We start from the raw sequence: 14,450 nt of genomic DNA, 5'->3' as shown, positions 1-14,450 counted from the left end.
TGTATTTTTATTCAACTTCCATTTTTTATCAAGTTATTTTTCTATTCAACTTCCTTTTTTATTTAAGTTCCTAATAGATCGTTAAGGTATTGTGGTTTCTTGAATGAACTTCCATTTTTAATTTTCTGCAACTTCCATTTTTATTTTTATTTAACTTCCTTTTTTATACAAGTTTCTTTTCTACTCAACTTCCTTTTTTATTTAATTTAAAAATAGATCGTTAAGGTATACTGGTTTCTGGATTGTACTTCCATTTTTAATTTTCTGCAACTTCCATTTTTATTTTTATTCAACTTCCATTATTATTCAATTTACTTTTCTATTTAACTTCCTTTTGTATTTAATTTCCAAATAGATCACTAAGGTATAGTGGTTTCTTGAATGAACTTCAATTTTTAATTTTCTGCAACTGCCGTTTTTATTATTATTCAACTTCCATTTTTATTCAAGTTATTTTTCTATTCAACTTCATTTTTTATTTAATTTCCTAACAGATCGTTAAGGTATAGTGATTTGTTGAACGAACTTCTATTTTTAATTTTCTACAACTTCCATTTTTATTTTTATTTAACTTCCTTTTTCATTCAAGTTTTTTTTCTACTCAACTTCCTTTTTTATTTAATTTCCCAATAGATCGTTAAGGTATAGTCGTTTCTTGAATGATGTAGCAACCCTCACCTTACTCTTGTCATACTTGCATACCTTCATGCATGAACTTGTCTTGTTATATTGTTTTGCAAGTTTTGCCTTGCCTTGTTTTGTTTAAGTGTTGCTTGCATGATTTTGTTCCTTGCTTAGTGTGTGTGGCCGAGGTCATCTTGAGCTTAGTTCACCTCTGAACCTTTGTACTCAGAACTGTTTTGAAACCTTGGTCGACCCCATCTTCACCTCGGGTATGTTTGCCGAGATGTTTTGCATTTAGTGATCCTTGTCCTTGGACAGGTATGGCCTAGACCGAGTTGTGGCACACCCCGGCCAAGGTGTGGCACAGCTTAGTCAAGTGTCATCCTCCCTAGCCGATGTCTTTGTTACCCTGTTGCCGAGCTTTTACCTTAGCCGATGTCATTACTTGCCAATGTGTCTTGCCTTAGCTTGCTGTGTACGCTTTGTCATAGACTTGTCTTATCAATCAATCACCTTTTGAGTTGAACCAACCCGATAGCGCCACGTGTCCGAGCTGAAGGTTAAGACAGCCGGCAGACCTAGAAACAAATCATTTTGTCTCAAATCTTTGTCTTTAGAGAGAGAGAAGCTCTAGAGGAAGGAGGAGAAGTTCTTGAGTGAGAATAGATCTTCCAAGCTTGATCTTCGAGGTTTGAGCCGTTAGATTCGAGCTTTGGGGTAAGAATCTTAACCTACTCTTGTTGTTCTCATTGATCATCTAGCTGCTTGGCATGATCAGATCTGTTTTGCTTGTCATGCATCGATTTGAAGTTGGATTTGGAAGAGAAAAAGAGTATTCATGTGTTCTTAAAGAAATGTCTCGTTTTGATCTGAAAGTTTGGAACCAAAACCATGTTTTTGTGTTTGTTCTTGCATGACCTTCTTGTATGGGTACCCAGGTCCATGTTTTGAACTCATGGCATGAAATCTCAGATTTTTGTAACAAGTTATGATCTTTGCATTCATCATTTTCATGATCATGTTCATGCTGTTCTTCATATTCTTCAGAGGGAAACCCAAGTTTTCCCGACTTTGCTTTTGAATGAGGCCATCGGGACCACACCTCGGCAAGGAGGTGTAGGACCTCGGCAAAGACCTGGTTGGTACCCAGTGTGTTTTCGTGAGACGGGAGCAGTGTTTAAACTCCCAGCATGTTTTGCTTTGTTATTGACTTGGATTTGGTGAGAATGCTGAGACCATTTGCATGTATATAAAGCTTGTTTTGAGAATGTGACTGCTATGTGATTGTAGGACCTTGATCCTTGCTTTGAGCCTACACCTAAAGAACTAGGTGAGTGGTGCTTTTAATAAAGCTATGTTATACTGTGTTGATAAATCTTGCTTTGCTTTGTTTTGACGAAAGTATTTGTTAAGCATGAATGAATAGCTCTGTTTTGATGTATCAAGTATAAGCTTTGGTTTGATGTCATTCTTGAAAAGTCCCTTGTGCTGGAGGACTCTAAACTTTCGCAGCACTAAGTATAAAAAGATACGGTCCTTTCTTGGAAAGACTATCGTGTTAAAGCGAGCTACGGGCCTAAGTAACACAAGACTAACGTGTTAAAGTGGGCTACGGGCCTAAGTAACACAGGACCATCGTGTTAAAAAGAGCTACGGGCTTAAGTAACACAAGTCCCTTGTGCTGGCGGACTATAAACTTTCGCAGTACCTGTGACTAATCGATTACGGATCGTGCAGTCTTTGTTTTGCCATTGACGGTTTACCGCGTGGGTTTGTTTGTTCGGAAGGCTTGATCTGTGTTTTGCTGATGTCAGTAAGCATCCCTTGAGACTTGTAAGACTTGATAGATGAATACGGTTCATCCCTTGTTTTGATAAGCTTTTGATGTGTTTTGCCGATGTCAGTAAGCATCCCTTGACACTTGTAAGACTTGATAGATGAATACGGTTCATCCCTTGTTTTGATAAAGTTTTGACGTGTTTTGGTTCTGTGAGGACCTCGGCTAAATTCGTATGGTTTTGGCATGTTTTGTTTTGAAAGACTTCGACTATATTCATGCAAAACCTTTATTATTTGCACCATTCACTGAGTATCCAAGCTCACCCCTCTCTATATATATGTAGGTGATGAGCAGGACGGCGGCGACGCCTAGATGTGTTTTTGAAAGACTGTTTTGGATCCTTGATTTTTGTCGGCTTTGTTTTGTATTCACATCGGCGAATCTTGAAAATCATGCTTCTTGGCTTGTATTCACTGTATTTTGTATATGTCGGCTCGAGAAGCCTTTTGATCAAGATGTAATCCGTATTTTACTTTGTTGTATGCAAATTGTAAAGCTTTGTAAAGATGTATGCCATTACATTTGATCTATGCACTGCTCTTATGGACCACTTGCATTTTGATTTATTGCTTTCACATTTGTGAGCCCCGTTTGTTATACTCTGATTGTGTTAAACTTTTGAAAGTTGGCCTTCGATAATCTCGAATTACTGGCCATCACGGCACCAAACTACTAGGGGCGGTTTGGGGTCGTGACAGAATGGTATCAGAGCACAAGTTCCTCAGTATACGTTATTCACACACTTTGAGTCCTAAAGAGCATAGGATTTCCCTTAGAAAGATGTTAGGATTTGCATCATGGTACTTGCTATTTAAACGAGGTGTGCATTGTCTTGACATACCTATTTGTTACATGCCTACGTGGTCATTTGCTTATTTGTTTTAAAGTCACACTTTGCATGCTCATAGCATCATGAGGAGAGGTAGACCTCCAATTGGCCGGAATCAGCCCGAAGATAGATTGGACAGACTGGAAAGATTAGTTGAAGGTTTGGCCTGCGAGTTGAGGCAAACCAGACAGCAGTACGCTAGTACTACGTCGACTCAGGCCGAGCAGACCAACAGCCGAAATGTAGTTCCGCCTCCGCCTCCGCCTCCACCTCCTCCAGTGCCGCAAGTTCCCCCGCAGCCAGCCTTATATGGGGATGGCACGATAGCTTTGATCAGGGAGTTCAAGAAGATGAAACCACCAAGATTCTCTGGGGGTATAGAGCCAATGAAGGCTGAGGCGTGGGTTTTAGAAATGGAAAAGTTGTTCGAGATCTTTCCTAGCACCGACGCTCAGAAGGTGACGTTGGCAGCATTTACCTTAGATGATGACGCTCGCAGATGGTGGATGATGGTTCGAGAGAGCAATCCAGATCTGACCTGGACTCGATTCTTAGAGTTGTTCTACAACAAACACTTTCCCCTAAGTGTTCGAAACTGCAAGGCTACCGAATTTCAAACTTTGACGCAAGGCAACCGAACAGTGGTGGAATACGACCGCGCTTTTACTGAATTGGCGAGATTTGCAACTCACATGGCCAATGATGAATACATGAAGGCCAGGAAGTTCGAGAGTGGGCTTCGCGGACCGATCCAAGATCGAGTTAACTTGCACAATATGCCGACTTACGCTGAAGTGTTGGACAAAGCCATTCAGGCCGAAGCTAACCTGAATCGATACCAGAGCTCGGGGGAGAACCAGTGGAAGAGACAGAACTATGACAATTGCTGAGCACAGCTGGGTACCAAGAAGAAGACGAACATGGGTAGTGCTGGTAACCTAAGGCGAGAAAGTAGTGCTAAGCCGACGTGTTTGGATTGTGGGAAGCAACATTTCAGGGTCTGTCGTCGGACGTCTGGGGCTTGTTATGAATGCGGTGAAATGGGTCATTATTTGAAGGATTGTCCTAAGACAAAGACTGATAACAACAAGAAGGGTGAGAACACCTCGGGTTCCGTCCAGAAGGGTAATGTTGGAAAAGGGCAGATGAGACAGGGCAGAGTATTTGTGCTAGTACCAGGGGACACTCAGAATGCTGAGACAGTGGTGCCAGGTATACTCCTAATTTGCTCCCAAAATGCCTATGTGTTGATTGATTCGGGTTCTACGCATTCTTTTGTGTCTGCTAAATTTGCCGAGAAAATTGATAGAGAACTAGAGCCCCTTGATTATGTGTTATCTGTGTCTACTCCACCTGGGAGGTCTATGATTGTTGCATCCATCTATAGAGCATGTGTTGTTGTGATTGAGAATGTTGAATTGTTAGTAGATTTAATGCCTCTGGACATAACTCATTTTGACGTTATACTGGGAATGGATCGGTTAGTCGCGAATCATGCATCTATTAGTTGTGTTTCGAAAAGTGTCACACTGAGACCCCCAGACCTAGCCGAGGTTATTTTCTAGGGTAAAGGGATAGTGCCCCCACCTTACTTGATTTCGTCCATTAAAGCCTATAAGTTAATTCAGAAAGGGTGTCGAGGCTACTTGTGTAGTATACTGAGTGATCAGAATGGAAACGTTAATTTAGCCGACATCCCAGTTGTTAGTGAATTCCCCGATGTCTTCACAAACGAATTGCCTGGCCACTTAGCCGATAGAGAGATAGGGTTTACTGTTGATGTCATGCCGAGAACCCAGCCGATCTCCAAAACACCCTACAGGATAGCCCCAGCTGAACTTAGGGAATTGAAACTGCAATTACAAGAATTGTTGGGTAAAGGATTTATCAGGCCGAGCACTTCACCATGGGGAGCACCTGTTTTATTTGTTAAGAAAAAGGATGGCACACTCCATCTTTCTATCGATTATAGAGAACTTAATAAGGTCACTATCAAGAACAAGTACCCATTACCTAGGATTAACGATTTGCTTGACCAACTACAAGGAGCACGAGTCTTTTCTAAGATTGACCTTAGGTCTGGTTACCACCAGCTTAAAGTTAGAGCCGAAGATGTTGAGAAGACTGCTTTTCGGACAAGATATGGCCACTACGAGTTTTTAGTAATGCCTTTTGGAGTGACCAATGCCCCTGCTGCATTCATGGATTTAATGAACAGAGTCTTCAAGCCATATTTAGATGAGTTTGTAGTTGTCTTCATCGATGATATATTGATCTATTCCAAAAGTAAAGCTGAACATGAAAATCATTTGAGACTTGCCTTACAGATTTTGAGAGACCGGAGATTATATGCTAAGTTTAACAAGTGTGAGTTTTGGCTTCCTACTATCTCATTCTTGGGTCATGTGATTAATGAAGAGGGTATCTCGGTTGACCCTAGCAAAATTGAAGCCGTAGTAAATTGGCCGAGGCCGACTAATATGTCCGAGATTCGTAGTTTTCTGGGTTTGGCAGGTTATTACAGGAAGTTTGTGAAGGATTTCTCAAGGATTGCAATTCCATTGACGCAATTGACTAAGAAGGGAACACTGTATGAATGGACTAAAGATCGGGAGTCAGCTTTCCAGGAACTGAAGATGAGGTTAGTTACAGCACCAGTACTCGTACTTCCATCAGGTAACGAAGAGTTTCATATCTATAGTGATGCTTCACATAAGGGCTTGGGTTGTGTGTTAATGCAAGGGGGTAAGGTTATAGCTTATGCATCTCGTCAGCTGAAACCCCATGAGAAGAACTATCCTACCCATGATTTAGAATTAGCGGCCGTGGTATTTGCTTTGAAGATTTGGCGCCACTATTTGTATGGAGCTCCTTGTCAGGTTTTTACAGATCATAAAAGTTTAAAGTACCTGGTCACTCAGAAGGAATTGAATTTGAGACAGAGAAGGTGGCTTGAGTTGTTGAAGGACTATGACATGCAAATTCAATATCACCCAGGTAAAGCTAACAGCGTGGCCGATGCTTTGAGCAGGAAGTCAGATGGAAATTTGGCGTGTTTGACCATGATAGCAGTGGAGCCGACTATTGTGGATGAGGTAAAGACAAGACAGATGGAGGATAAATTCTTCGAGAAAGTAGCTGAGGAGATTGTCACAAAGCCGAGATCAGGGTATACCATCGAAAATCAAGTGCTCAAGTTTGAAGGAAGGTTATGCGTGGCTGACATCCCAGAGTTGAAAAGGAGAATTTTGCAGGAAGCTCATGGTTCCAAGTTTGCTGTTCATCCAGGGAGTACCAAGATGTATCAAGATGTGAAGCGGACCTTCTGGTGGCCAAATATGAAAAGAGAAATAGCCGAATTCGTGTCCCAATGTTTGCATTGTCAACAAGTGAAAGCAGAACATCAAAGACCGGTAGGACTTCTTCAACCTTTGCCGATTCCTGAGTGGAAATGGGAACACATCTCCATGGATTTTGTGGTGGGTTTGCCGAGGACGCAAAGAGGTATGTATTCAATTTGGGTTATCGTTGACAGGTTAACTAAGTCAGCACACTTCTTGCCAGTTAAAACTACGTTCAATGCCGACTGACTTGCCGAACTGTATATGAATGAGATTATTAAACTTCACGATGTGCCAGTGTCCATTGTATCAGACCGAGATTCGAAGTTCGTTTCTAGATTTTGGCAGAGCCTGCAAGGAGCCTTGGGAACTGAGTTGAGGTTTAGCACAGCTTTTCATCCCCAGACTGATGGGCAAACGGAAAGAACCATTCAGACACTTGAGGATATGCTCAGAATGTGTGTATTGGATTTCAAGGGAAGTTGGGAATCGCATATGCCATTAGTAGAATTCGCATACAACAACAGTTATCAAGCCAGCATTAGAATGGCGCCATACGAAGCCTTGTATGGAAGGGAGTGCAGGTCGTCGATATGTTGGACCGAGGTGGGAGATACAGCTTTGATTGGCCCTGAGATAGTTCAAAGAACAACCGAAAAGATTAAACTCATTCAGCAGAGGATTAGAACCGCGCAAAGTCGACAGAAGAGTTATGCCGACCAGAGGAGAAAGGAGCTAGAATTCGAGGTTGGGGATCATGTATTTTTGAGGATCTCGCCGATGACAGGAGTTTCAAGATTTGGAAAGAAAGGTAAATTAGCACCCCGATATATTGGACCTTTTGAGATTCTTGAGAGAATTAACCCCGTTGCCTACAAACTTGCTTTGCCGCCAGATTTAAGCCAAGTTCACAATGTGTTTCATGTTTCGATGTTGAGGAAGTACCTCCGAGATCCACTACATATAATTGATCATTCTGGGATTACGGTTAATAAGGATTTGGGCTACGAGGAGAAACCAATGAGGATTATTGACAGGCAAGTGAGGCAGCTGAGAAACAAATCGATACCCATGGCAAAGGTCGAATAGAAGGAGCATTATGGCACAGAAGCCACGTGGGAAAAGGAAGAGGATGTGAGAATCCGTTATCCGGAGTTGTTTATAGAGCAAGGTAATTTAAGTTTGGGGACCAAACTTCTTTAAGGGGGGTAGACTGTAGCAACCCTCACCTTACTCTTGTCATACTTGCATACCTTCATGCATGAACTTGTCTTGTTATATTGTTTTGCAAGTTTTGCCTTGCCTTGTTTTGTTTAAGTATTGCTTGCATGATTTTGTTCCTTGCTTGGTGTGTGTGGCCGAGGTCATCTTGAGCTTAGTTCACCTCTGAACCTTTGTACTCAGAATTGTTTTGGAACCTTGGTCGACCCCATCTTCACCTCGGGTATGTTTGCCGAGATGTTTTGCATTTAGTGATCCTTGTCCTTGGGCAGGTATGGCTTAGACCGAGGTGTGGCACACCCCGGCCAAGGTGTGGCACAGCTTAGTCAAGTGTCGTCCTCCCTAGCCGATGTCTTTGTTACCCTGTTGCCGAGCTTTTACCTTAGCCGATGTCATTACTTGTCGATGTGTCTTTCCTTAGCTTGCTGTGTACGCTTTGTCATAGACTTGTCTTATCAATCAATCACCTTTTGAGTTGAACCAACCCGATAGCGCCACGTGTCCGAGCTGAAGGTTAAGACAGCCGGCAGACCTAGAAACAAATCATTTTGTCTCAAATCTTTGTCTTTAGAGAGAGAGAAGCTCTAGAGGAAGGAGGAGAAGTTCTTGAGTGAGAATAGATCTTCCAAGCTTGATCTTCGAGGTTTGAGCCGTTAGATTCGAGCTTTGGGGTAAGAATCTTAACCTACTCTTGTTGTTCTCATTGATCATCTAGCTACATTGCATGATCGGATCTGTTTTGCATGTCATGCATCGATTTGAAGTTGGATTTGGAAGAGAAAAAGAGTATTCATGTGTTCTTAAAGAAAAGTCTCGTTTTGATCCGAAAGTTTGGAACCAAAACCATGTTTTTGTGTTTGTTCTTACATGACCTTCTTGTATGGGTACCCAGGTCCATGTTTTGAACTCATGGCATGAAATCTCAGATTTTTGTAACAAGTTATGATCTTTGCATTCATCTTCTTCATGATCATGTTCATGCTGTTCTTCATATTCTTCAGAGGGAAACCCAGGTTTTCCCGACTTTGCTTTTGAATGAGGCCATCGGGACCACACCTCGGCAAGGAGGTGTAGGACCTCGGCAAAGACCTGGTTGGTACCCAGTGTGTTTTCGTGAGACGGGAGCAGTGTTTAAACTCCCAGCATGTTTTGCTTTGTTATTGACTTGGATTTGGTGAGAATGTCGAGACCATTTGCATGTATATAAAGCTTGTTTTGAGAATGTGACTGCTATGTGATTGTAGGACCTTGATCCTTGCTTTGAGCCTACACCTGAAGAACTAGGTGAGTGGTGCTTTTAATAAAGCTATGTTATACTATTTTGATAAATCTTGCTTTGCTTTGTTTTGACGAAAGTATTTGTTAAGCATGAATGAATAGCTCTGTTTTGATGTATCAAGTATAAGCTTTGGTTTGATGTCATTCTTGAAAAGTCCCTTGTGTTGGAGGACTCTAAACTTTCGCAGCACTAAGTATAAAAGGATACGGTCCTTTCTTGGAAAGACTATCGTGTTAAAGCGAGCTACGGGCCTAAGTAACACAAGACTAATGTGTTAAAGCGGGCTACGGGCCTAAGTAACACAGGACCATCGTGTTAAAAAGAGCTACGGGCTTAAGTAACACAAGTCCCTTGTGCTGGAGGACTATAAACTTTCGCAGTACCTGTGACTAATCGATTACGGATCGTGCAGTCTTTGTTTTGCCACTGACGGTTTACCGCGTGGGTTTGTTTGTTCGGAAGGCTAGATCTGTGCTTTGCCAATGTCAGTAAGCATCCCTTGAGACTTGTAAGACTTGATAGATGAATACGGTTCATCCCTTGTTTTGATAAGCTTTTGATGTGTTTTGCCGATGTCAGTAAGCATCCCTTGAGACTTGTAAGACATGATAGATGAATACGGTTCATCCCTTGTTTTGATAAAGTTTTGACGTGTTTTGGTTCTGTGAGGACCTCGGCTAAATTCGTATAGTTTTGGCTTGTTTTGTTTTGAAAGACTTCGGCTATATTCATGCAAAACCTTTATTATTTGCACCATTCACTGAGTATCCAAGCTCACTCCTCTCTATATATATGTAGGTGATGAGCAGGACGGCGGCGACGCCTAGATGTGTTTTTGAAAGACTGTTTTGGATCCTTGATTTTTGTCGGCTTTGTTTTGTATTCACATCGGCGAATCTTGAAAATCATGCTTCTTGACTTGTATTCACTGTATTTTGTATATGTCGGCTCGAGAAGCCTTTTGATCAAGAAGTAATCCGTATTTTACTTTGTTGTATGAAAATTGTAAAGCTTTGTAAAGATGTATGCCATTACATTGGATCTATGCACTGCTCTTATGGACCACTTGCATTTTGATTTATTGCTTCCGCATTTGTGAGCCCCGTTTATTATACTCTGATTGTGTTAAACTTTTGAAAGTTGGCCTTCGGTAATCTCGGATTACTGGCCATCACGGCACCAAACTACTAAGGGCGGTTTGGGGTCGTGACAAATGAACTTCCATTTTTAATTTTCTGCAACTTCCATTTTTATTTTTATTTAACTTCCTTTTTCAATCAAGTTTCTTTTCTACTCAACTTCCTTTTTTATTTAATTTCCAAATAGATCGTTAAGGTATAGTGGTTTCTGGATTGAACTTCTATTTTTAATTTTATGCTACTTTCATTTTTATTTTTATTCAGTTTCCATTTTTATTCAATTTACTTTTCTATTAAACTTCCGTTCTTATTTAATTTCAAAATAGATCGTTAAGGTATAGTGGTTTCTTGAATGAACTTCCATTTTTAATTTTCTGCAACTTTCATTTTTTTTTATTCGACTTCCATTTTTATTCAAGTTATTTTTCTATTCGAATTCCTTTTTTTATTTAATTTCCAAATAGATCGTTAAGGTATAGTGGTTTCTTGAATGAACTTCCATTTTTAATTTTCTGCAACTTCCATTTTTATTTTTATTCGACTTCCTTTTTTATTTAATTTCCAAATAGATCGTCAAGGTATAGTGGTTTCTTGAATGAACTTCCTTTTTTAATTTTTTGCAACTTCCATTTTTATTTTCATTTAACTTCCTTTTTCAATCAAGTTTCTTTTCTACTCAACTTCATTTTTTATTTAATTTCCAAATAGATCGTTAAGGTATAGTGGTTTCTGGATTGAACTTCCATTTTTAATTTTATGCAACTTTCATTTTTATTTTTATTCAACTTCCATTTTTATTCAATTTACTTTTCTATTAAACTTCCTTTTTTATTTAATTTCCAAATAGACAGTTCATGTAATAACCCACGTTCATGTCTTAGTCATGCTCATGTACATTGCGTGATTTTGTCTTGTTAAGCTTGCATTTGCAGACTTTGACTTGTTTTGCCTAAGTAAAGGTGCCTGTCTTGTTTTGTGCTTATGAGATTTGCCTAAGTGTTGTATGCATGTTTTGTTCCTTCCTTGCTATGTTAAGCCTAGGTCATGCCAAGCCTAGGTCATGTTAAGCCTAGGTCATGCCAAGCCTAGGTCATGTTAAGCCTAGGTCATGCCAAGCCTAGGTCATGCCAAGCCTAGGTCATTCCAAGCCTAGGTTATGTTAAGCCTAGGTCATGCCAAGCCTAGGTCATGCCAAACCTAGGTCATGTTAAGCCTAGGTCATGCCAAGCCTAGGTCATGTTAAGCCTAGGTCATGCCAAGCCTAGGTCATGCCAAGCCTAGGTCATGTCAAGCCTAGGTCATGCCAAGCCTAGGTCATGCCGAGCCGAGGTCATCTTAAGCCTAGGTCACACCTTTGAACCTCTTACACCTTGGACCATCTTGGAACCGCTTTTGTGACCTCCACCATCACCTAGGCATATTGGCTGAGATGTTATCACCTAGGCATCCGAGATCCTTAATCCTTACACCTAGTGATCTTGTTCCGGGACTGGAATGACCTAGATCGAGGTGTGGCACATCTAGGCCGAGGTGTGGCACAGCTAGGTCAAGTGTTATCCTTCCTAGCCGAGGTCATTGGAACCTTACTTGCCGAAGCTTTGTCCTAAGCCGAGATCATTACTTGCCGGAGTTCCCTTGCCATCTAGCTTGTTGAGCACACTTTGTCAGTCTTGTCTTGTCAATCTATCACCTTTTGAGGAGAACCAACCCGGTAGCGCCACGTGTCCGAGCTGAGTGTTAAGTCAGCCGGTAGAGAGAGAAACCTATCATTTGTTATATCCTTGTTTTGAAGAAGAGAGAGAAGCTCTAGAAGGGGGAGAGGAGTTCTTGAGGAAGAGTTTTGCAAGCTTGATCCCTAGAGATCGAACCGTTAGATTCGTGTTCTAAGGTTAGATTCTTGATCTGCTCATGTTGTTCTTTATGTTCATGTTATTACATTGCATGATTGAATATGATTTGTAAGCCATGCATTGCTTTGAAGTTCGATTTTAGAAAGAGAAAATAGCATTCATGTGTTCTTCAAGAAAAGTCATGTTTTGATCCGAAAGCTCATGCCAAGATCCATGTTTTTGTGTTTGTTTCCACATGATTTTCAAGTATGGGTACTAAGGTCCATGTTTTCGAACTTATAGCATGAAATCCCAGATCTTGTAATAACAAGTTATGATTTTAGCATTCATGTTCTTCATGTTCTTCATGCTCATGTTCTTCATGTTCTTCAAGGAGGAAACCCAGATTTCCAGGCTTCATTTCCCTAGGTGTGATCACCGAGACTACTCTTGCCTAGATCACACACCTTGGTCTACCTTGCATGATCACTTGCACGTTAGTTTATCTTGCATGCACACCTAGGCTAACCACTGCACACCTAGGCCGACCATGGTACATCCATGCCGGCACCTTGTAACACCTCGGCAGGCAGCTGCATACTGAAGCCTAGGTAACCACACCTCGGCCAAGAGGTGTGGGACCTCGGCCAAGACCTCCTGAGTTCACCAGCTAGGTCGTTTTAGCCTAGATTATCTCTGTGCATCCATCCCAGGACCTGGTTGGTACCCAGCATGTTTTCCCTAGATGTTTCCAGCATGTTTTCCCTAGATGTTTCCAGCATGTTTTCCCTAGATGTTTTCCAGCATGTTTTCCCTAGATCATTTGCATTCATGTGAAGCTTGTTTTTAAGAGTGCATTCAATAGACTTTGCCACGTGTTTGTAGGACTTGGACCTTTGCCTCGATCTCGACGTCCCAAGAACTATGTGAGTGGTATTTTTAATAAAGTTATGTTATAACGTTTTGATAAGCTTTGCCTTGTTTTGATAAAAGTATTTGTTAAGCATGAATGATATCCCTATTATATATATCAAGTATAAGCTTTGTTTTAATGTCAATATTTGAAAGTCCGTACGTGCCAGGGGACTTTAAGCATTAGTGGCACAAGTCCATACGTGCTAGGGGACTTTAAGCATTAGTAGCACACATGTGAAGTCCGTACGTGCCAGGGGACTTTAAGCATTAGTGGCACAAGTACGTATGTGCTAGGGGACTTTAAGCATTAGTAGCACACATGTTAAGCAAGCAAGTTTTGAAGGACTAAGGTTATGCCGAGGTTATGTTATAAGTTTTGACGCATGTTAAGTATGTAAGTTTTGCAAGATTAAGTTTGATGAACAAGATTTATCTCATGTTTTGTACAAGCTATGATAGGTATGGTTTTGAAAAGATATATTATGTATTGTTTTGAAAGACCTCGGGAATCATTCATGTAACCCCTTTATTACTTGTACCATTCACTGAGTATCCAAGCTCACCCTCCCTATGTATATATGTAGGTAACAAGCAAGAAGTCGGCTACGCCGAGATGCATGTTTTGTATGCATGTTTGGTCGGCTGTAAGGATGTCGGCAATCTGAAGATTTTGTATTCTTAATTTGTGTTTCATGATTTGTGGCTCAAGTGTTTTTGTTTATGTCGGCTTGAGAAGCCTTTTGCCAAGATGTAACATGTACTTTTGTATTCAAGTTTTAATGCTATGTAAAGATGTATGCCATTCCATTTGACTTATGCACTGCTCTTATGGACCACTTGTATTTGAATTATTGCTTCCGTATTTGTCAGCCCCGTATATTATACTCTGATTGTGTGTGAATTTTAGAAGTTGGCCTTCAGTAATTACGGATTACTGGCCATCACGGCACCAAACTACTAGGGGCGGTTTGGGGTCGTGACAGTTCAGGTATAGTGGTTTCTTGAATGAACTTCTATTTTTAATTTTATGCAACTTCCATTTTTATTTTTATTCGACTTCTGTTTTTATTCAAGCCATTTTTCTATTCAACTTCCTTTTTTATTTAATTTCCAAATAAATCGTTAAGGTATAATGGTTTTTGGATTGAACTTCCATTTTTAATTTTATGCAACTTTCATTTTTATTTTTATTCAACTTCCATTTTTATTCAATTTTCTTTTCTACTAAAGTTCCTTTTTTATTTAATTTTCAAATAGATCGTTAAGGTATAGTGGTTTCTTTAATGAACTTCCATTTTTAATTTTGTGCAACTTTCATTTTTATTTTTATTTAACTTCCATTTTTATTCAAATTATTTTTCTATACAACTTCCTTTTTTTATTTAATTTGCAAATAGATCGTTAAGGTATAGTGGTTTCTTGAATGAACTTCC

The sequence above is a fragment of the Camellia sinensis genome, unplaced genomic scaffold (genome assembly GCF_055761805.1).
Source record: "Camellia sinensis isolate YWXY unplaced genomic scaffold, ASM5576180v1 Unanchor2, whole genome shotgun sequence".
In the NCBI taxonomy this organism is placed as follows: Eukaryota; Viridiplantae; Streptophyta; class Magnoliopsida; order Ericales; family Theaceae; genus Camellia; species Camellia sinensis.
Note: the sequence above shows the minus strand (reverse complement) of the source record.